Below are 25,982 nucleotides of genomic sequence, written 5' to 3' on the forward strand. Positions count from 1 at the left end.
CTTATACTTAAAAATAAGAAGAAGACAGTACCTCAGGAAGAGAAGGTGATTCTACATCTTCCTCTTCTAATTCTAATGCTGACATGATATCTACAGAACAGGGTCACAGATAAATTAATGAAAACATGTTACTATGAATTTTAAACACACACACAAGTCTATCTCCATTCATGAATATTTCAATAAAATAAAAGAAATAGCAGAAAAGATGTTCAGGGGGTTCAAGATTTTCCATAAGTAAAAAGAGGTAGTACTTGGGATACTTCTAAAGAGAGATAGCAACAGAAAAATATCTTCATGATAAAAAGATAATATATTTGAATCTACATACTTCCAGATTTTTTTAATACTATCATTTAGTCATAGGAAAACAACTCACAGAGATTCACTAGCTTACCACTTCTGTAATTTTAATGCACTCCACCAGCAGAAGTCAAACTGTCATTAACTGTTTGCTCGGGTGGCACATTTTCAATAATACCAACACCATCTTCCTTTGCTTCCATTGCTGACTTTGCTGTTCCTTCCTAGAAAAACAGCACAAAACAAAAAACCAACTTCAGAAAAATATCACATTAATTCATTTGGTCACGCACTCACCCACTCAGAAAGACAAGCACATACTGTATCTGTCAAGTCACAGCCACGATTCGGGAAAGAGCTGGAAATATAAGTAAAAGACTGAGTCTGTTCTATATGCTAGTATCAGTAGACATGCATGAAAACAGGTAAGGGCATAAAAAATAGCATCCACTAGTTCTGCAAGGGAAGTGAATAACGTACAGTGAACGCACAAAGGAGAAAACACTTACATTTGGGAAGCTGAGCAAACGTTGGGAAGATAGGGCTGTATCTTAAAAGACAGACAAAGTGCACAGGGAGGGTGTGAAGGGCATTATATAATGGCTAAAGGATCAAGTATGAAATAATATTGTAAGTGACAAGACCTATGCAATATGGCAAAACTGGAACAGAGTTATTGGGAATGGGATAGATAGAGAGATTTACTGGAACATCAGGACGAAACAAAAAAAAAAAAAATAGAGCAGTGTTATGCTAGAACCTGAATTTACACCTTCAGTTAATGGGGATCCATTGAATAAGCATGAATAAGCAGAGGAGTGACATCATCACAAGTATATTTTAGAAAGGTCACTCTGGCAGCAATGTAGGATGAACGTAAAGGAAGCAAAAGCAGAAGAGTACTGCAAAATTATAGGTGAGCGAGTGAATTACAGGAATAACATATGAAAAATGGTAAGCAGGTACAAAATATCGAATGTGGTGAGTGACTGGATGCGGTGATTTCAGGGAAGTTCGGAGTCCAGGACGTTTCCTGTTCCAGGGCTGCTATTTATTAGGCTAGGGAACACGAATGACAGAGCAGATTACAAAGAGTCAGGGAAGAGGAAAGGGAAAGGGTCAGAAACAATGTCTTTAAACTAAGGCATATTAAATTGAAAGTACCCAGGGGACTACCAAAGAAAATGTTAGAGCCGCCTAAATGCCTCTTTCAGTTAGCACCTGACTCTTGATTTTGGAACAGGTCATGATCTCGCAGTTCATGGGTTCAAACCCCTCATCTGGTTCTGCGCTGACAGTGCAGGGTCTGCTTGGGAATTTCTCTCTCTCCCTCTGTCTCTGTGCCCCTCTCCACTTGTGCTCTCTTTGTCTCTCTCTCCAATTAATACATGAATAAACTTTAAAAAAGAAAAAGACAGAAAATTCAGATCAATACACTTCATGTAAGAAAAGACCATCATAAATATCTATAAAACATATTAAACTGATATAATAATGCAAACCTACAGAGAAGTGTGAAATTGTGAAAAGGAAAGTAAAAGGAGGCGGGAGGAGTAAAGATGGCAGAGGAGAGGGATCAGAATTTCCCTTGACCCTCAAACACAGAAGTATTGAGGTCACAACACTTGGAATACCAGGAATACAGGCTGTAGAGGGACAGAAAAATCTCCACAGGTGCAAAGACACAGCTTGGGGGGACAGAGGTGTGTATGCAGATTGGGAGAAGTAAAATGGTCCCCACAGACATGGAGTGGGGGAATCCCTTTGGTGGAGAAATGAAAGGAAGATAGAGAGAGAGGCTGTGGGAAGTGCATTTGGATATGAGAAAACCTGTCCAGACCACACACCAAGGAGAGGACCAGAGAGCCAATTCTACTTTGCAAAACAGCCTTAGAAGCTAAAAAACAGAATTTTCAAGGTTTCCAGACTTTCTCTAGAAAAGAGCTGCCACCTCCCATGCCTGGTGGGGAGGGAGCCGCCCCTAGGCTCTCAGGTCAACACTGGGAGAGAACACCTAGAGTATGTTGGAAAGGGGAGATATTGCCCGGCCCAAGGGAAAAAGATCCTGCAGGCACGAGCCAGAGGCCCTTTGTCAACTGGGCAGAGTGGTGCTACTCCAAAACCATGTCTGAGAAAAGTGGGAACCTATAGGGTTTTGAATCCCAGCTCAGTGCTCTGGGAGCACGGGAGACTGTGCAGCAAGGCAAGCCGGCCACCCAGGATATTCTGTGAGGACGGTGTAAACAGTGAGTTTTGAGACACCTCGTGTGGGCAGGAGAGATTGGGGTGTTGCCATTTCTCTCCCCATGACCAACATCGTGGGGCTTCAGGGAATGGACAGTGAGCCTCAGTGGAGGCAGGCCCATTACACCGAACCCTGGCTCTCTGTGCCTCGTAACTGCTTCTCTATGGGAGTGAGACTGACACTGATGGGACCAGACAGCCCCTCCCCTAGACCAGCACAACCACCTGTCCCACGCACCAGTAGACAACTCTCCTCTGCTTTTCTATCTTTGTTTGTTTTCATTTGAATTATTATTATTTTTATCGTTTCTTCTCTTTTTTAATGTTTATTTCTTCGTTTTGAGAAAGTGAGTGATCAAGCAGGAGAGGTGCAGAGAGAGGGAGAGAGAAAGAATCCGAGCAAGATCCACACTCTCACTGCAGAGCCTGATGGGGGTTACAAACCCACTTACAGCGAAACATGACCTGAGCCAAATTCAAGAGTTGGACGCTTCACCAACTGAGCCACCCAGGCGCCCATCTTTTCTTTCCTTTGCTTTCTCTTTCTTCTCTTTTCCCTTTTTTCTCTTTCTACTCTCCTCTTTCCTCTTCTCCCTTTGGAATCAGCCTAGTAGTCTCGGTTGGACTGTGAATCAAAGCTATTTATATATATTTATATTTTCACTTTGTTCTTCTGGTATGGTTGTTTGTTTGTTTGTTGGATCGGGCATTTTCTCTATACTTTTCCAGATGTCCTTCTTCATTTTCTTCCCTCTGTTTCTGGATTAATCCCTATAGCTCCTTTGAGTCACTGCCTGGTCTTTTTTTGAACTCCAGTCATTTCTCTCTTTGTTTGGGCTAAGGATTCTTCACCACCCTCTTCTCCTTTTTTCCAAGATTACTTCAACAAACAAATCAAAGCACACCTGGTGGAAGACCCAAAGGACCACTCCAAGTAGCCAGAAAAGCAGCCAAAGATGCACCAAAGGAGTGCACACAACACATTCCAAAACCATTTGTTCAACTGCCAGGCCCTGGACAGTGTTGGAGCTCTTTTTAATATAGTAGTACTCACAGGTGTGGCACACAGAACAAGCTATTAAAACACATAAAGGGTAGGGGTGCCTGGGTGGCTCAGTTGGTTAAGTGGCCGACTTCAGCTCAGGTCATGATCTCACGGTCCGTGAGTTCAAGCCCTGCGTCGGGCTCTGTGCTGACCGCTCAGAGCCTGGAGCCTGTTTCAGATTCTGTGTCTCCCTCTCTCTCTGCCCCTCCCCTGTTCATGCTCTGTCTCTCTCTGTCTCAAAAATAAATAAACTTTAAAAAAATTAAAAAAAAAGAAAATATTATAAACACACACACACACACACACACACACACACACACATAAAGGGCAGGAATCTAGCCAAAGCGACGAATGGAAGAATTCTCCTCAAAAAGAATTCCGGGAAGAAAGGACAGCCAGAGAAGTGCTCAAAAGAGACAGAAAAATATATCTGAGCACGTTTTTGGAATAACACTCATAAGACGCATAGTTGCGCATGAAATCAAGCATAGAAGACAGAAGACAATCTACTGCTTCGGAGATCAAGGACCTAAGGAATCGTCAAGATGAATGCTGAAAATGAAATGGTGTAAACGAGATACAAAATAAACTAGATGCAGTGACAGCAAGGATGGGAGAAGCAGCAGACAGAATCAGTGAAACGGAAGATACAATTGTGGACAAAGATGAAGCAGAGAAAGGAAAGAAAGAAATTACTAGACCACGAGGCAGGTATTAGAGACCTAAGTGATTCGGTGAGATGAAATATTAGCCACATCCTAGGAGTCCCAGAAGAAGAAGAGTGAGGGAAAGGGGCAGAAGGTTTATTTGAACAACTTATAGCTGAGAGATGCTCTCATCTGGGGAAGGCAACAGGCATCCAAGTCCTGGCAGCACACAGAATTCCCTTCCAAGTCACCAAAACCAGGTCAACACAGTGACATGTCATAGCAAAACCGGAAAAATACAAAGATAAAGAGAGAATTCTGAAAGCATCTAGGGACAAACGGGTCTTAATCAACAAGGGAAGACACATAAGGGTAGCAGCAGACCTGTCCAAAGAAACTTGGCAGGGCAGAAGGGAAGGGTAGGAAATGGTCAATGTGCTGAATGGGAACATATGCAGCAAAGAATCCTTTCCCCAGCAAGGCTACCATTTAGAATAGAAAGAGAGAGAAAGGCTTTCCAAGACAAACAAAACCTAATGGAGCTCATGACCAGTAAAGCAGCCCTGCAGGAGATCCTATGGGGCGACTCTATGAGTGGAAAGCAGCAGACACTACAAAGGACCAGAGGCCTCACCAAAAGCATGAAACCTTCAGATAACACAATGACACTAAATCCATATCTTTAATCACTCTGAATGTGAATGGACTCAATGCCCCAATCAAAAGACACAGGGAATCACAATGGATAAAACACAAAAACAAAACCAAAGAACAAGATCCATCTATATGTCATCAACAAGACACTGATTTTAGACCCCAGGACACTTCCAGATTCAAAGGGAAGGTATGGGGAACCACCTACCATGCTACTAGAAGTCAAAAGAAAGCTGGAGTTGCCACACTTCCACCAGAAAGACTAGATTTTAAACCAAAGGCTGTAGTAACAGATTCAGAAGGGCATTGGATCATAATTAAGGGGTCTATCCATCAAGAGGAGCTAACAATTGCAAATGTTTATGCCCCCAAAGTGAAATGCCCACACATATGAATCGATTAATCACAAACATGATTAAATGTATACACTAAAATACCATGATTGTAGACGAATTTAAGACTCCACTCATGGCAATAGGTGGATCGTCAAGGCAGAAAATCAGTAAGGACACACAGATCCAATGTGTCATTGGACCAGATGTATTCAGATATACATAGATATATATTGGCCTAATATATACATTTATATACATGAGTATCAACACCGATATCTTGAGATCTTTTCATCCAACTGCAGTAGAATGCACATACTTCTTAAGTGCACATAGAACATTCTCCAATATAAGTGACATCCTGGGTCACGAAACAGCCCTCCACAGATATAAAAGGACTGAGATCATACCTTGCATATTTTCAGATCACAACAACTAGCACTTGCTCATTCTTTCTCTCTCCCTCCCTTTCCAAGAGAAATACAAACATTACAAAAACATTTAGCTCAGCTCCTTCCAAGAAAGAGAAAAAAAGAATAATAAACCTTGTGGGGCGATGAGTCATGGATGGAAACCACACACAGTAGAATTCCATAACCAATATGTTGACAATGGAGTTGACAGAAATGATGTACTAAAAGGACAGACACTAAAGAAATAGTTTCTGCAAGGACAAATTAGGGTAGGGGTAAACCATTAAAAACGAGCCTGGTGCGGGGAACACGTATGTGGCACAGTCAGTTCAGCATCCACCTTCAGCCTCATGAGCATGATCTCACGGTTTGTGGGTTTCAGCCCCACATCGAGCTCTGTGTTGACAGCTCGGAGCCTGCAGCATGCTTTGGATTCTGTGTCTCCCTCTGTCTCTGCCCCTACCCCAATTGCACTCTGTCTCTCTCTCGTCTCAAAAATAAATAAACCTTAAAAACATAAAAAAAAAATACGTTAAACAGCATGGGGGGAGAAGAGGAAAAAAGGAAAAAAAATAACACATGACCAATCAATCAAGCATGAGCTTAAGACAAAAAAGAAAAGGAAAAATGTGAGCAAAGGAAGGTAAGTGGAAACAACATACATTTATCAACAGGTACATAAGTAGGATTGGGAATACACTATGAACAATAGTCTCTTTTAAACCTTTTAAAGGTATATGTGTATATATATGTGTGTGTATATATATGTGTGTATATGTGTACACACATATATATATGTGTGTGTATATATATATATATATATATATCAGTAAATTTGGAAGATATATGGTTAATGAACAGAAATAAGTTAGGTTCTAGACACTAATAAAGAAGTAGCAAAAAGAGAATTTAAGAAAACTGTTTAATGTACAACTGCACCAAGAATATAATATCTAGGAAAAAACTGAACCAAGGAGGTGAAAGAAGTATATTCTCAAAACTATAAAATATTGATGAAAGAAATTAAAGATAACACAAACAAGTGGAATAATATTCCATCCTAACGGATTAGAAAATTGTGTATTGTTAAAATGCCCATGCTATTCAATGCAATCTATAGATTCAATGTAATTCTTATGAAAGCACCGATAACATTTCACAGTACCATAAGAAATAATTTCAAAATTTGTATGGAACCACTCATACAAAGAGTGGTTTGAATATACAAAGAAATCTTGAGAAAGAAGAATAAGTGTGAGGTATTATAATCTCAGATTTCATGATATACCACAAAGTTATAATAATCAAAACAGTAAATTCCTGACACAAAAATGGACATATAGATTAATTGAGCAGAAAAGGACAGTCCAGAAATAAACCCATGAAAATATGTTCAATTAATATATGAAAAAGTAAGCAAGAATATACAATGGGGTAAAGAAAATATCTTCAAGGGGCCCCTTGGTGGCTCAGTAGGTTGAGTGCCCGACTTTGGCTCAGGTCATGATCTCCTGGTTTGTGAGTTTGAACCCTGCATCAGGCTCTGTGCTGACCACTCAGAGACTGCTTTGGATTCTGTGTCTTCCTCTCTCTCTTCCCTCCCTCTGCTCATGCTGTCTCTATCACTCATAAATAAATAAATGTTAAAAAATAAAAGTAATAAAAATATGACAGTTTCTTCAATAAATGGTTGTAGAAATACTGGACAGCTACATGAAAAATAATGTAACTTGACCATTTTCTTATATTGTACACAAATTTTTTAAATATTTTAATGTTTTTATTTATTTTTGAGACAGAGAAAGACAGAGCATGAACAGGGGAGGGGCATAGAGAGAGGGAGACACAGAATCCAAAGCAGACTTCAGGCTCTGAGCTGTCAGCACAGAGCCCGATGCAGGGCCCAAACCCACTGTGAGATCATGACTGTGAGGTCATGACCTGAGCTGAAGTCAGATGCACAACTGACTGAGCCACCCAGGTGCCCCAAAACTTAACTAAAAATGGCTCAAATGCACAAACTTTAGACCTGAATTCATAATATTATTATAAGAAAATATAGGCAGTAATCTCTAACATCTTAAATTTCTAAGATCATCTCTAAGATCTTAAATTTCTTTAAGATCTCTAACATCAACCTTCACAACATTTTTCTAGGATGTCTTTTCAGGCAAGGGAAACAGAAACAAAAATAAAATATTGGGACTACACTGAAATAAAAAGCTTTTGCACATCAAATAAACCATCAATGAAACTAAAAGTCAGCCTACAGAATGGGAGAAGATATTTACAAATAATATATACAGTAAGAGGTTAGTATATAAAATTTGTAAGAAGCTATAAAACTCAACACTAAAAGAAAGAATCTAATTACAATTAAGCTGAGAACCTGAATAGCCATTTTTTTCCAAAGAAATATACAGATGGCTAACACATGAAAAGCTTCTCAACATCACTAATCATCAATGACATGCAAATAAAAATCGTAATGAGATACTACCTTAAACCTGTCAGAATGGCAATAATCGAGAAGACAGGAGATAACCAGTGTTGGTGAGAATTAGAAGAAATAGGGATTTTGTTCACTTCTCGTGGGTAGGTAAGCTGGTACAGCTACTGTGGAAAAGTATGGAAGTTTCTCAAAACGTTAAGAATAAAGATAACATGTGATACAGTAATTCCACTACTGTGTATTCACCCAATGTAAACAAAACTGTTAATTCAAAAAACTATGTACACCCCTTGTCCTATGTTTGTTACAGCATTATTTATAATACCAAGATTTGAAGCAATGTAAGTGTCCATCAATAAATAAATGGATAAAGAAGATATGGTATATAGATACAATGAGACATTACTTAGCCATAAAAAGGATGATATTTTGTCATTTGAAACAATATTAATAGACTTAGAGGATATTATGCTAAGCGAAATAAATCAGACAGTAAAAGAAAAAAATACCATATAGTTTCACTTATATGTGAAATCTAGAAACAAAACAAAGAAAAAAAAACAGAAAGAGACCCACAAATACGGAAAAAATCCTGGTTGTTGCTAGAAAGAAGGTGAGTGGAGGATGGGTAAAAAGGAGTGAAGGGGAGTGGGAGGAAGTGGCTTTCAATTATGGAGTAAATAAGTCACAGTGATGAAAGGTATAGCATAGAGAATAGAGTCAGTGGTATTGTAATAGAATTGCATGTTGACAAATGGTAGTTACACGTGTTGTGAGTTAACATAACATAGATTTTCCAAATCACTATGTTGTACACTTGAAACTAATGTAACATAGTGTGTCAAGTACACTTCAGTAATAATATAGTAAAAATGGTAAAAAGAAAAAGAAATCACATTCCATGTCCCCAAAATGCAAGATTCAGGTGATAAACATTTTCTTGTAAATATTTTCAAAATCTGCATAAAATTATAATAGAAAATATTTACACATTAAATTAATAGGACTTAGATGTTTTTCTAACCCTTATAAATTGCCATAAGAGTTCAGGACTTTTCATTTTAAAAGAGAAGGAGAAATGTCGTCCTGAGAGTCTTCTTAGTTGGAATGCATGGAGACATTCTCTTCAAGATGGAATACTATTAGCAAGGAACTCAGAATACTATTAGAAGTTGTTAAATCTCCAGTAGAAATATTATGTATTACATATAAAAAAAGTGTCAGATAACAATAAAGGACTTCTTGAAATTAAAAATATAATAATTAATACAATAGATTTATTAAAATTTTCAAAAGATAAGTTGGAGAAAATTGACCAGAAAGAAAACAAAAACAGAAACAAAATATAATAGTTTGAAATTAAAATAAAATATAAGATAATTAAGAATTAATAGAATTCAACTTATGCATATGGATTTTCCTAAAAATGCATATGACATAATAACTGAGGAGTGAATATCATAAACAAAATTCACAGAATTGTTATATATGAGGTATAATACTTAAATACAATGCAAAGAACACAGAAGAATAAAGGATAAATGATGCATTAAAGGATTTCTTGGAAAATTCCATCTTCTTGTGGACAATTTCTTGATAATTCTTAATATCATCCAAAAAGTTATAACCTTAAATTTCTTTAGAGAATTACAGTGATTAAGTAGAAGACATGTATTTAGCAATAACCAATAAAATTGTATAAAGTTTTCAATAATGTTATATTTCTATATAAAACCATTAATTTATAGAAGATGAAACAATACCATCAACTCATGTTACCAAACATAAAGTGGTATGTAACTGTGATGAGAGCATAAGAGGACAGAAAGAATGAGTGATGACGTAGAAAGGGAGCAGAGTCTCATTCACAGTGGCCCAATTTACAAATTATGGTTTAAGATTAATAAACTATAAGTGATATAACTTAAGGAAATATTGCATCTGAGCAACCTCAGCCATTGAATATATGTTCTTTTTTTAACATTTAATTATTTTTGAGAAAGAGAGAGTGAAAGTGAAAGGAGGAGGGACAGAAAGAGAGAGACAGAGGACCTGAAGCAGGCTCCATGCTGTAGGCACAGAGTCCAATCTGGGGCTCAAATTCACAAACCATGAGATCATGACCTGAGCAGAAATCAAGGTGTGGCTGCTTAACCAATTGAGCCACTCAGATGTCCAAATACCGGTTTCAAGGTCTAAAGTAATAATATGTTTTCATTTACAAAATTAGTTAGATATTTCCCCTTTCATTTTGATTTAGTCCAATTAAATAAGTCAGCGATCTATTTACAGACCATTTACAGATTTTCACCACCTTGATTTTTTTTTTATGCTACAAATATACACAGGTGAACAATCAAGTTTTTATTGAGTTGGAGAAACAAGTCTTGTCTGTGAATAAGGTCTATACATGAAGGAGAATACAGAGCTATCAACTTTTGTTGGCTATATTCACTGGCTTTAATCTGACTTCTGTCAAGATTTGTACCAGAATTTAATTTTATTTAATCCTGATCAATGGCTCTTGAGCTTGAGGTAACTTCAGCGTATTATAGATGATATACCAAGATTCAGGGTAAGCGACTTTCCCTGATTCCCCTGCTAGTAATTTAGTTTCTAGATGAAAAGGCACAGGTATTTACATGTTAATATTGGATTTAAATTGATAAACAGGGAGGGGGCCAACATGGCAGAGAAGTAGGGGGATTTGAATTTCCCTCATCTCTAAAACAAAGCAGTGTTGAAGCTAAAGGATTTTTAACTCTGAGAGTCCAGGACACAAAGAGACAGCCACTTCCAGGGACCCACTGGCACAACATGACGGGGGCCATAGGTGAGTGATTGTGAACTGGAAGAGATAAAATGAAAGGAGGTGAAGGATCACTTCTGTGGAGAGAAAAAGGGAAGAGAAAGAGAGACTGGGAAAACATAGGACTGTATCTGGAAAAAAGAAAAACCACTGACCAGGACAGAGAAAGATCCAATCTCTAACTGAGGGGCTTTCTCTGGACTGGGGCCAGCTACCCATATCACGCACCTGGGGAGGAGGGGAGCCAGCCCTGGGTTTGGTGGATAGGTCGGGGACACATTCTGAAGTAGGAGAAAGTTATCCCCTCCCCAGAGTGGTTTGGGACGGGACAAAGCCTGCCTGAGTCCACCAGCCAAGGACCATATATCAGGTGGCATGGAGAGGCACTCCTCCAATACCTGGGTGCACAGAGTGGAGTTTGAATCCAGGCCAAGCACCAGAGCACTGGAGTAGGCTGAGCAGGACAAACGGCCTGGTTTACTGCCACACCACAGTGAGGACTGCTTGAATACAGTGGTTTGGGACACCTGGTTCTTGGAGGAAAGATTGAGGTGTTGCCATTTTTCTCCCCATCACCACCAAGGTGGGGCTTCAGGTATTGGAGAGCAGGCCCACAGTAGAGGCGGGATCAGCCTACACTAAACCACCCCCCTCCGCCTGGTAACTGCTTACCTACTGGAGGAGGGTTGACACTGATGAAACAGACAGCGCCTCCTCCAGACCAGCACCGTTTCATTGCCTGGTTTAATTTTCCAACAATTCTTATAAATATATCTTCCTTCCTTTTCTCCTTCTTATCTTTTCCCTCCTCTACTGGGTTGTTGGTTTGTTTAAGCAGACATATTTACTCCATTCTCTTGATAAATGTTCCACACCTCCTTCTTTATTTTCCTTTCTCTCTCTCTGGATTAAGCCATATAGTTTCCCTGGATGGTCAATTTTTATTTTTTATTTTTCCCTGCCCCTGTCATTTCTGTCTTTTTATGGGATAAGGTGTCTTCCATCAGCACCACCTCCACCCTGTTGTTTATTTGTAGCTGGTGTTTCTGGGTTTTTTTTTTTTTGTTTTTGGGTTTTGTTTGTGTGTTTGTGTGTTTTTGCTCTCTGCTTGGTTTTTTGTTTGCTTGTTTTCCTTTCCAGGGCTGCTTCAATGAACAAATCAAAGCACATCTAGTGGAGGGTTCAAAACATCACTATGAGTAGGGAGATAAAATAACCAAAGTCACAACAACAGAGAGCAAGTAACACTCTCCAAAAACACCTCCTGAAGTGATAGGCTTTGGGAAGTGTATAAGCCCTCTTTAATATAGGAGTGTTCACAGGTGCAGGGCACATAACAAGTTTTTAAAACACATAAAGGACAGAAAACTAGTCAAAATAATGAAACAGGAGAATTCTCCTCAAAAGAAATTACAGGAAGAAGTGACAGCTAAAGAATTGCTCAAAACAGATATAAACACTATAACTGAAGAATAATTTCGAATAATAGTCATAAGATTAACTGCTGCACTTGAAAAAAAAATATAGAAAAGAAAATCTATTGCTGAAGAAATCAAGGAACTAAAAAATAGCCATGATGAATTAAAAAATGTTGTAAATGAGCTGCAAAATAGACTAGAGGTGGTGACAGCGAGAATTGAAGAAGCAAAGGGGAGAATAGGTGAAATAGAAGATAAAATTATGGAAAAAGAGAAATCTGAGAAAAAGAGAGATAAAAAAATCTGAATCACAAGGGCAGAATTAGAGAACTAAGTGATCCATTGAAATGGAACAATAACTGTATTATAGGAGTTCCAGAAGGAGAAGAGAGAGAGGGGCCGAGGTTGTGCTTCAACATCTTATAGCTGACAACTCCTCCAATCTGGGGAAGGAAGCAGACGTTGAAATGCATGAGGCACAGAAAACTCCCTCCGACATGACTTGAATTGATCTTCTGCACAATATATCATAGTGAAACTGGCAAAATACAAAGATAGAGAATTCTGAAAGCAGCTAGGGATAAAAGGGCCTTAATCTACAAGGGTAGACACACAAGGATATTAGCAGACCTAACCACTGTAACTTTGCAGACCAGAAAGGAAACACAGGAAATTTTCAGTGTGATGAATAGGAAAAATATTCAGCCAAGAATTCTTTATTCAGCAAGTCTGTCATTGAGAATAGAATGAGACTTAAAAGTTTTCCCAAACAAAAATTGAATGAACTCAACACTACTAAACCAGCCCTACAAGTGATCCTAATGGGGAACCTGTGAGTGAAATGTTTCAAGGACCACAAAGTACCAGAGACATCACTTCAAGCATGAAATCTACAGATAACACAATGACTCTAAATTCATATCTTTCAATAATAAAACTGGATGTAAATGGACTAAATATTCCAATCAAAAGACATAGGGTATCACAATGGATAAAAGAAAACAAAACCCATCTATTTATTGTCTACAAGAGACCCATTTTAGGCCTGAGGACAACTTCAGCTTGAAAGTGAGGTGATGCAGAATCATCTGTCATGCTACTGGGAGTCAAAAGAAGCTAAAGTAGTCATACTTATATCAGACAAACTAGATTTTAATGTTTATTTATTTTTGAGAAAGAGACAGAGACAGAGTGCAAGCAGGGGAGGAGCAGAGAGAGAGGGAGACACAGAATCCAAATCAGGCTCTGGGCTCCAAGCTGTGAGCATGAAGCCTGATGTGGGACTCAAACTCATGGACCGCGAGATCATGACCATAGCTGAAGTCGGACACTCAACTGACTGAGCCACCCAGGCACCCCATACAAACTAGATTTTAAACTTAAACTGTAAGAAGAATGAAGAAGGACATTATATAATAATCATGGGGTCTAGCCATCAAGAAGAACTAACTGTTATAAATGTATATGTACCAAATTCAGAAACACCCAAATATGCAAAATGATTAATCACAAATATAAGCAACGTTAATGGTAAGAATGTGGTAATTGAAGGGATTTTAATACTCCACTTACAGTAATGGACAGATCATCTAGACAGAAAACCAATAAAGAAACAATGACTCTGAATGACACATTGGACCAGATGGACTTGACAGATATATTTAGAACTTTCATCCTAAAGAGGCAGAATATGCATTCTTCTCGAGTGCACATGGAACATTGTCCAAGATAAATCACATATTGGGTCACAAAACAGCCATCAATAAATACAAAACAATTGAAACCATACCATGCACACTTTCAGATCCAATGCTATGAAACTTGAAATAAACCACAGGAAAAAGTCTGGAAAGCCTCCAAATGAATGGAGGTTAAAGAACATCCTACTAAAGAATGAATGTGTCAACCAGACAATTAAAGAAGAAATTTAAAAATATACAGAAATGAATGAAAATAAAACCACAACAATCCAAAGTCTTTGGGATGCAGCAAAGGCAGTCTTTTGCAAAATACATTGCAATCCAGGCCCATTTCAAGAAACAAGAAAAATCCCAAATACAAATCTAGCAGCATATCTAAAGGAACTAGAAGCATAACAGAAAAGAAACCCCAAACCCATCATGAATAAGCAAGTTCCTTTATGCCCAAATGAATTGGTCTAGTGTTTAATTTTTCTCGTTTTAAGATCTTCTTCCTATGTTTCCTCTTCTTCGATGATTACCACACTGTCACTTGTTCCCTGCACATATACAACTCTAATGAAGTTGTAGAGAATGCAGATATAATTTCCAGATTCTCCAAATTAACTGCAATTCACGCCTTGCCCCAATACCAAAGTGTCCCCCAGTAATTTTGTTTACAAAAAACATTCGTATTATCTCCTCTGTAAATCAAGTTGTAAATATGTATATTCAAGATATATTCAGTTTATTCTTATATCATGATGAAGAAAATTTTCCAACTGCTGTCAAGTTTCAAGGTGATGGGCAAATTGCCATCACATGAATTCAATATCCATTATATATATATTCTTTATATATTATTATATTTATATTTATTATTATATTTATATATATTATATTTATATATTCATTATATATATGTTATTGTAAAAACTCTCCAGAAGATTTCACATCAATTTAGGGTCAGACACTCTCAAGATTCTTGAAATAGTCTAAAGTGCTTCACTTTACCAAAAGGGAATGTTTTTATCTACCAGTAAGGGAGGAATTCTATGAAAGAGCTACCAGGTCAGATTTCCCAGAGAATTTTGAAGCCCATTGGTTTCCTAAAGTCTACCTTGGTTCCTTGAAATGTTTCATCATGCTTGTATTTAGACATCCCTATATAATAATTATTTTGTATTGCCTTAAGTCATCTAGAATTTACAGCATTGTGAGATGGCTTTCAATGTTTTCAAATCATAACCCCAAAAGAGTGTCCTCTGGGGTCTTAGCAAGCATAGTTCTACACAATATCCTTTCATGAAATCTCACATAAGATTACACATCCCTTCAGGTGTTTCCACTATAGATTCTACTAAAAACAGACAGAGTATATACTTTGTGTATTGTAGGTACTTAGAATGAGTTATTACATATTTAAGAAAAATGTGATTTATTTTTTAAAATTTATTTATTTATTTAGAGAGAGACAAAGACTGCATGAGTGGGGGAGGGGTATAGAGAGAGGGAGAGAGAAAGAGAATCCCAAGCAGTCTCCCAACGGTCAGCGCAGAGCCCTACATAGGGCTCAAACTCATGAAACCATGAGCTCATGACCTGAGCTGAAACCAAAAGTCGGATGCTTAACCAACTGAGCCACCCAGGCACTCCAAGAAACATGTGACTTATTTTTTTAAAAGGGTATACAGTTTCAGATGCATAATTATGTTAAAGAGGTATAGAATACACAGTATTTGTAATGCAGATATTTTTATACCTTTATATTACATGCTTTTATGAAATTTCATGTAATGAATTACGATTAATAGCTAGATAAATATGAAAATAGGTAGACATATTTTGAGAGATGAAAAGAAAATAATTACTACTGGAAGTACTTTGAGTTTGGATTCAGAATGAAGATGGGTTTGTTCTGTTTTATTGCACAAGAATGTGACAGATAGTTTGGAGTCCAAACTAGATCTAGTTCTAGTATTGCAACTTAGAAATAGAAAAGTTTGGATTACTAAATTTAACTCTATGAATGTTATTTAAGGTAAGCAAACCAAAACCAGAATGAGATATGATATCACACCTGTTAAAATGGCTATTATCAAAATTATAAGAAGTATTGACCAGGATGGAGAGAAAAAGGGATATTTGTGTACAGTTCATGGGACTGTAAATTAGGTGTTCTTCAAATAATTAAAAATAGATATACCATATGATCCCACAATCCTCCTTCTGGGAAGTAAAAATCTATATCTTGAAGCAACATCTGCAGTCCTATAATTATTGCACCATTATTTCTAATAGCTAAGATAGGTAAACAAACTAAGTTTTCATAAACAAATGAATGAATAGAGAAAGTGTGGAATATATATTAAACACAAAAGACTTCACCCAAAAATTGCTAAAACTGAAAAAGAATTCAGTAAAGTTTCAAGATACAAAATCAAAGAACAGAAATCTGTTGCATTCTGTACACAAAAAGCGAAGCAGCATGAAGAGAAAGTAAGAAATTAATCTTATTTACAATTGCACCCAAAGCAGTAAGATACCTAAGAATAAACTTAACCAGCGTAGTAAAAAAACTGTACTGTGAAAACTTTAAAACACTGATGAAAAAATTTGAAGAGGACAAAGAGAAATAGAAAGATATTCCGTGCTCATGGATTGGAAGAAAAAATATTGTTAAAATGTCTATACTACCCAAAGCAATATACACATTTAATGAATTTCCTATCAAAATATTAACAGAAGTTTTCACAGAGCTAGAACAAACAATCCTAAAATTTTTAATGGAACCCAGAAGACCCAGAATAGCCAAAAAGAACTTGAAAAAGAAAAGCAAACTTGAAAGCATCACAATTTCAGACTTCACAGAAAAATAGGTGTGATATTTACCATCTTTATGATAATGATCCAGCAACATCAAGAAAATTACCATCAAATTATTTTCATAAATACACCAGATATGCCTAGATTTATCATCAATATAGTTTCCAAATTATTTCTGTGTACCAGTTCCATCTGATTTTCCCAAAGTATCCTTAATTTCTAATGGAGATATTATTATTTCACTTGAAGTTCAATTATACATACAGGAAGTTAAAAGATAAACTACAAAAGTTAAATAGAGAAAGTAAAATTAGTCACAATCTGTGTTTGGAAAAAGAAATTTATAACTAATACATCCTCTATTTCTGTGAATACTTCAATTATTTCTAGATGTCCTTTAAATTTGGATAATCTACAATTGTCCCAGAAACAGACAGATTTTGCTTTTAATCTTTTTTGCCTTTATTATAATTTCAATTTTATGTTTTGAATAAAATTGAGACAAGGTATCATTTAATTAGAAATAACATATTCATTTAAATTAAGACAGTGTATAAGTAATAATAAATTTGCCCTGGCAACCCCATAGCCACTATACTCATTAGCAAAAATTCATTAGAGAGAACAGAAGGAGATATGTGCTTTCAGTTATGAAATGAATAAATCACAGGAAAAAAGACACAGCACGAAAATATAGTCAATGATATTGTGATAGTGTTGTGATTTAACATGTAGTAGCTACACTTATGGTGAGTGTAGAGTATGTATAAACTTGTCCAATCTCTATGTTGTACACCTGAAACTAATACAACACTGTATGTCAACCATACACAAATAAAAATGTAAACAAACAAACAAAACACACAAAAATCCAAGTAAGAACAAGGGAATTCTACTTTCTACTATTGTTATTTAGGATTTGGACTCTTACATGTTAGTTTTTTTCATCAAATTTTATGCGAGCCATCTAAAATCTATGACAATATGACTTATCTTATATTTTATGAATACCTTCATTCCTTTCCATTCAGGCAGCATATTTATGAACTAATTCCAGAATCATTTTGTGTTGTAAAATTTCTGCCACTCCAACTTTACTTAAAATATTCTAATTTTGGACTCAACTAACTCTTACATAGAATAAGTTACTAATTTCTTAAATTGATCACCTTAAAATTATAATGATTTTAATACAAAGTGCCAGAAGGATTAATGCAATGGAATCAACATTTAAATGAGCACATAATATTCTGGCATGAAAATAGCTCTACTTCTGATGAATAGAATTCATTTTTCACATATCATACTAAAGTATTCACTTAGCTACAATTTTTTTCCATCTCCAAAAGATTCATTACAGGCTCTGGGTGCAATGCATCTTCCCTTCCTTGAAAAGTATGATTTATATATCAAATATAACTGTTTCAGAAAATGTATTGGTTTAATTATGGGACAAATACATTCTTTTCACATTTGAAGTGTATTTTGCATCATATAAATATTTAGCATACATTTTGTGACACAGAATTATTATTTTTAAAGTTTCCATATTTTCATGAACATGTCATCATTTAGTATAGACCATGGTGTTATTCAGCAAATATCCAGAAAATAAATTCATAGATAATATCAACCATTGACTATATTATGAATTTTACTCTGTTTTACTGCTAGTTTACAATAGATTTTTAGGAGAAATGCCAATTCTTTCCAGGATTCTATAATGACTTATGTTTTAGGTTTAAGCAGAGGTTAGGGGCGCCTGGGTGGCTCAGTTGGTTAAGCATTTGGCTTTGGCTCATGTCATAATCTCACTGTTCCAGAATAACGCCACATCCGGCTCTGTGTTGACAGCTCAGAGCCTGGAGCCTATTTCAGATTCTGTGTCTATCTCTCTCTCTCTCTGCCCCTCCCCCACTCAGGCTCTGTATCTCTCTCTTTCTCAAAAATAATAAAATAAATATTTTTAAAAAAATAAAGACAGGTACATTTTTAAATACACACGTTTCAGAAATTGATTAATATTTTAATTGTGCACACACACACACACATGACCTTTCAAACCTATTTCAACTAAATGAAGTTTGCTTTTTGAAATCTCCTGCTTATAAGATAACTTAATGTTACAATTGTTTATTTTAATAGTTTAAAAACAGCAATTCTTAATTAATTATAATCAAATTGCTTTAGGTACTTGTAGAGGAGTCTTGTTGCTTATGTAATAAATTAAAATAAAAATACAATTAGGACATGTACCTTTTGTTATCTTCCAATTTAAATTTTTTTGTAATGTTTATTTTTGAGAGAGAGAGAGAGAGAGCGGGGGCGGGGGGGAAGGGCAGAGACAGAGAGGGAGACACAATCTGAAACAGGCTCCAGGCTCTGAGCTGTCAACACGGATCCCAACATGGGGCTCAAACTCAGGAATGGTGAGATCATGATCTGAGCTGAAGTGGACACTTAATTGGATGAGCCACCCAGGTGCCCCTGTTATCTCCCAATTTTAAAATATCACTGGATCGAATAGGCGAGAGTGGTTCTACAGTCATCATATGAATATCTCTTTTCTGAAAAGACTTCCATGAATACTTTTCAAACAAATGTATATATTCAGCTCTTATCCCTGCACTTGACATCTTAGATAATTTTAGTAAGACTCAGCAGCAACCATGATTCCAGCTCTTATTTACCTAGAAATTAAAGACAAGACTTATTTTGTGTGTATGTGTGTGTTCACTTGGGAATGTCCATGGAGATTTGAATAATGTAGTTTAAGTCACTAATAACTCAATATGGCCTCAGGCCAAGATTGGAAAGTTCTTATAATTTATTTAGATCTTTTCAAAGATGTGTCAAGGGTCTATTCAGTCGAGAAACAAATATATTTATTTATATTTTTCCAACATTGTTATATCTCTAAAGTTTTATGAAGTCACAAAATTTATATATTGGTATTCATCAATTGCATAAGAATAATGTATAAACAGGGGCACCTGGGTGGCTCAGTCCACGGAATGTCAGACTCTAAATTTTAGTTCAGGTCATGATCTCACAGTTTTTGGTTCAAGCCCCTCATCAAGCTCCTGCTGTCAGTGTGGAGCTCTCCCTCTCCCTTTCTCTCTGGGTACTCCCTGCGTGTGTGTTCAGTCTTTTTCTCTCTATAAATAAATAAATAAATAAACCTTAAAAAATATAATGTGAAAACATATTATTTGGCAATTTGTAAAAAAATGCCTTAAAATTAGGTACATTATAATGGAATATGATAAATTTTATATAAACACAGGCAGAAATTTGTAAAATTCTTTAAATTCTTAAAATGTTTAAAATTTGCCTATAAACTTTAATTTAGTGTAGATATTTATTATGAATTATTCTCATTAAGTTAGAAATTGCCATTAAATTATAAAACATGTTTTAAATTTTAATACCATTCTCCTTGGTAGACTATTATTTAGATAATATTCAATAATGCATTTTTTATTGCAGATAACACCTTAAATGTTCTTAGGTTTTCTATAGCCTCCAGTATATGCATCAGTGATACATTTCTCTTGGGAAGGGGTACCACTAGTCTAATTTAAGTGTTTTTCCCAAACTTTTTAATTATATATATATGTATATATATATATATATATATACACTAAATATATATATATATACGTATATATATATGTATATATATATATACGTATATATATGTATATATATATATACATATATATACGTATATATATACGTATATATATATATATACATATATATATATATTTAGTATTGGAATTTGTTATATATATATATATATAGTATTGGAATTTGTTATATATATATATAGTATTAGAATTTGTTATATATATATAACATATTTGACAATTTTAACCATCTTTGACTGTACAATTCAAACCATCTTTGTACAATTGAGTGACATACATGCATTCACATTTTTATTCAATCATCATCACTATCCATGTCTACAATATTTTCACCAGCCCAAACTGAAGCTTCTCATCGTATAAACAATACTTCCCCAGTCCCCCATCCTATATCCCGCTAACAATTCTTTCTGTCTCAATTTTGCCTATTTTAGCTAATTCATAAAAGTGGAAACATATAATAGTTTCCTTTTCTGTTTGGCTTATTTCACTTAGACAAATGTTCTCAAGATTCATCTATATTGTAGGATGTATTAGAATTTCATTCATTTTTAAGTGTAAATAATCCATTATGTGTATATATCACGTTTTTAATGCATTCCTCTTCCAGTAAGCATTTACCTTTCTCCCTATTGTGAATTATGCTGCTAAACACAAGTGTACACATATCTGCTAGAATTCCTGCTTTCAATTACTTTTTATTTTTTATTTTTTTACACATGAATTATATTTTTTTATTTTATTTATTTTTTAATATATGGAATTTATTGTCAAATTGGTTTCCATACAACACCCAGTGCTAATCCCAAAAGATGACCTCTTCAATACCCATCACCTACCTTCCCCTCCCATCCACCCCCCATCAACCCTCAGTTTGTTATATATTTAGAAGCATAATTACTAAATCATATAAGTTAATGGTGAACTTTCAGAGAATTGCCATACTGGTTTTCAAAGCATGTGACCATTCTACATTCCCATCAAAAATGTGCTAAGTTTCCAATTTCTCCATATTCTTGCCAACATTTGTTGTTATTATTATTTATTGTTTAACAATAGCTTACACAATGGGTAAAAGGAATATTTCATTGTGGTTTTTATTTTCATTTCTCTAACACCTAGTAATGTTGACTGTTTTGTCAATTGCTTATCAGGCATTTGTATATATTTGTTGGAGACATGCGTGATTAAATACTTTACCCATATTTTAGTAACGTTTGTTGTTGAGGTTTATGAGTTATTTATGTATTCTAGATATTTATTTTTATATGATATATTTCCTTCAATTTAATGAGCTTTATTTTCACTTTATTAAAAGATGATTACCAGAGGGGAGGTGGGTGGGGTGGGAGGAAGGTTAAATAGGTGATGTGAATTAAGGACTTCATTTGTGATGAGCAATGAGTGTTCTATGGAAGAGTTGAATCGCCATATTTTACACATGAAATAATATATTACACTGTATGTTAACTAGCTGTAATATAAATAAAAACTTAAAAAAATAAGTTTTCTTTGATGTACAGTATTTTTTTCTTTTTAATATTTAAGAGATCCAAATTTTCTGTTTTTTGTTTCTTTGGTTGCATGTACTTTGGTGTCACATCTAAGAAATCATTGTTAAACAATGTAATTAACATTTTCTCTTATTTTGTCCAAAAATGTTATAGTTTCAGTGCTTATGTTTAGGCTTTAATAAACTTCAAGTTCTTTTTGTATATTAGGTGGGAATAGTTTCATTTTATTGCTTTGTGTATAGATACCAAGTTTTCTGAGTACCCCTTTTTGAAATACTGTTATTTCCTCATTGAATGTTTCAGACAACTTTCTTGAAAATAATTTGATTTCCCATGTGAGAACTTATACACGATATTTATTCTATCCAACTGGTCTTTTTGTAATTTACATTTAATTACCGTAGCTCTTATTGTTAGTTTTTAAATTAAGAAGTGTGTGTCCCTTTGGAAAAATGTCTATTCATATCCTCTGCCCATTTTTAATTGGATCATTTGTTGTTTGAATGTTGACTCTGATAAGCCTTCTATATATTTTTTTTACTAACCAGAGCCAACAGACACATGAAAAGATGCCCAGCATCACTTATCATCAAGGAAATACAAACCCAAACTATAATGAGATACAACCTCACACTTGTCAGAATGGCTAAAATAAACAACATGAGAAACAACAGTTGTTGGTCAGGATGTGGAGAAAGGGGAACATTCCTGCATTATTGGTGGGAATTCAAACTGATGCAGCTACTGTGGAAAATATAGTGGAGGTTTCTCAAAAAGTTAGAAATAGAACTACCCTACAATCCAGCAATTGCACTACTACGTATCAAATGTCTGTCTGTTTCTGTAATTACTACAAACTCTAAAATGGATATTTATAACATTTCTATTTATTCATTCATAGAAATCTAACATGATTAAACCTATTAGTAGTTGCACTTTTGTGGGGAGAGAGTAGAAGAGTAGGAGGACTCCCTGCTGCCCCATCCCACAACTACAACAAGAAAACTGTCAAATCATCTTAAATACCCCCAGAAATCTACCTGAAAACTGACAGAAGAAACTTCACAACTAATGGGAAGAAGAGGAAACATCAAAGAAGGTAGGAAGTGTGAAGAAAGGGTTTCAGGAAGAAATAGATCATAAGTGCTGTAGAGGGGATGAAACCATGGTCACAGAGAGGGCCAAAAAGGAGCACGCAGGGGAATGCACAAGGAAAAGATTTCCCTAAATGCAATGAAATGGAAAATGAGTGGCTGAATTTTATGAATTCTTACAACCAGAGGGGCTTAAAGCCTGCAATTTTAAAGGTCACTGAGCTTGCCTGGGATAGGTCCCAGAGGGCAACACCCTGATCCTAGACAGAAGGCAAGCAAACAACACAGGGGCAGATAGCATAGAAACACTGATCTGAAGAATGCTTGGAGCACACAGTGGGGAGATTATTCACTCTTCTATGAGCTTCCTGAAAGGCAACTTTAATGCGGTCACCTCTTTGGGAACAAAGAAACTGGTCAGTGCCATTTCCCTCCTCTGTCCCTCAGCATAAACACAGAGCCACCCACCAAAAGCAGCACAATTCTGGCACTGGCTGACTAACCAGGCCCCATCCTCCTGCTCACTGGTGGAGGTGCCCTTCTCAGTCACATTTGCCTCAGTCTCAGTGCAGCAGGCTTCTCCCCTAGGGGAGCAGCAGAAACCCTTGCCCACATCATGTCTTCCAGTCAGAAAGTTCTGCAGGGTATAAGTTTGGGTGGAGGGAGTAAGAGATCTTATTTCACAAGCAGACAACGGGCACCTAGTTAAGAGTCATAACATTCAGGCCAGCGACCAAACACTGCCCTCAACAGGAAAGGATAGCCTCTACAGACAAGTGGCCTGAAGGACAGAACAGCCAAAATACAAAAGCAGAGTGCACACAGCAAACACTGGAGACACTCCTTGAAGTGCCAGGCCCTGGGCACCACATGACCCCTTCTTAATAAGTCCATTTTTTTTTCAGGAGCAGGGTACATAACTGGCTTTTTAACACAAAGAAGATGGCAGAGACTTAAAAAACTGCATAAGTGGAGGAATTCATCCTCAATGAAAGAACAAGGTAAAACCATAGCCTGAGACCTAAGTGAAAAATACATAAAGTACCATGACTTATGGAAAATTTAAAGCAACAATCATAAAGATATTAACTAGGGGTTGAGAAAAGAATGGGAGATATCAGGGAGACCCTTAACATAAAGATGAAATAATTTAAAAAGAATCAATCAGAGATGAAGTCTATGATAAATGAGATTAGAAACACCCTTGGTGCAATGAACAGAAAACTGGAAAAAGCAGAGGAACACATTAATGACCTGAAGACAAAGTAATGGAAATAAATGAACCTGAAGAAAAGAGAGAAAGGAGAATTATGCAATATGAGAAAAGAAACATAATAACATTCATATTACAGACATAACAGAAAAAGAAGAGAGAAAGGGGGAGAATATTTATTAGAAGACATAATAGTTGAAAACTTCCCTAATTTGGGTAAGGAAATAGACATCCAGTTGCAGAAGGGAAAGAAGAATCCCATGAAAATCAACAAAAGCATGCCCAAATAAAGACATATTGTAATTAAATTTGCACAAGATAATGATAAAGAACAAAATCTTAGAGCAAAAACAAAGAAATCCTTAAATTACATGGGAAAACCTGTAAGTCTAGCTTGAGATTTTCCAACAGAGACTTGGCAGGCCAGAAGGGAGTGGCATGATATATTCAAAGTGCTGAATAGGAAAAAAAATGCAATCGAGAATACTCTATCCAGCAACATTATCATTAAGAATAGAAGAATACATAAAAAGTTTCCCATACAAACAATAATAAAGGAGATCATGACCACCAAACCAGCCCTGACCAAAATATTAAAGGAAAATCTTTGGATGCAAAGAAGAGAACAAAAGTGACAAAGTCAAAAAAGGATCAGAGAAAAATCACCAGAAACAATAGAACAAGAAATAAAATGGCAATGAATATATATCTCTCAATACTTACTTTGAATATAAATAGACAAAATGCACCAACCAAAAAACAAAGGTTGTCAGAATGGAAGAAAAATAGGACCCACCTATATGCTGCCTGCAAGAGACTCATATTAGACCTAAAGAAATCTGCAGGTTGAAAGAGGGAATGGAGAAATATTTATCCTGCAAATGGATGTCAAAGCAAGTGTGGGAGAGGCAGGAGAGAAGCATCAAGAGAAAAGACTTCAAAAGGGAAGGGCTGGAGAAGGTGCAAGGCCTTAGGACATGTTTACATAGCTGAACACGGCTGTGGCTAGTAAGAAATGCCTAGAGCCATTAACATTGTCCAGGGCTGGATCCTCCTTCACACCTGACTCTTCTTAGTGTTATAGAAACCAATTAACTCAAAATTCAACCTTGAAAAGCTAAACCATTAGATTGATTAACACACTTGCTTAGCTGACTTTATGCATGTAGTCTTTAGCAATTATCCTAATAAAAAGAAGCTTCATTCTGGAGTCAGGGCCTCATTCCGACTTTAGTATGAAGACTTTCACTTAACTGTACTTTGTGGAATCATCTTTTGTGACTCCGGCCATACTCCCTGAAACAAGCAAGCAAGAGAAACAAACTTATATTGGAAAAACTATACTTTACAACAAAGACTATAACAGAGATAAAGAAGGACACTATATAATACTAACGTGGACAATAAAAGAATAAAATTGAATAATTGTAAATATTTATTCCCCAAACATGGGACCGAAAAATATATAAAATAACTAATATAAAGGATCTAATTAATAATAATGCAATAATAGTAGGTGGCTTTCATACCCAACTTACATCAAAGGAAAGATCATCTAAACAGAAAGTCAACAGTGAAACATTGGCTTTAAAGACACACTGGACCAGATGGATTTAGCAGATATATTCCAAATATTCCAACCTAAAACAGCAGATTGCACATTATTTTCAAATATGAATACAAGAT

At 35.8% G+C, this 25,982-nt stretch overlaps 1 pseudogene; it reads right to left on the reverse strand.

Annotated features, from left to right (window-relative positions):
- Positions 1–410: 410 nt before the first annotated feature.
- The window catches only part of LOC107180611, a 42,177-nt pseudogene continuing 16,605 nt past the window's right edge, over positions 411–25,982 (reverse strand).

Source organism: Panthera tigris, chromosome A1, assembly GCF_018350195.1.
Source record: "Panthera tigris isolate Pti1 chromosome A1, P.tigris_Pti1_mat1.1, whole genome shotgun sequence".
In the NCBI taxonomy this organism is placed as follows: Eukaryota; Metazoa; Chordata; class Mammalia; order Carnivora; family Felidae; genus Panthera; species Panthera tigris.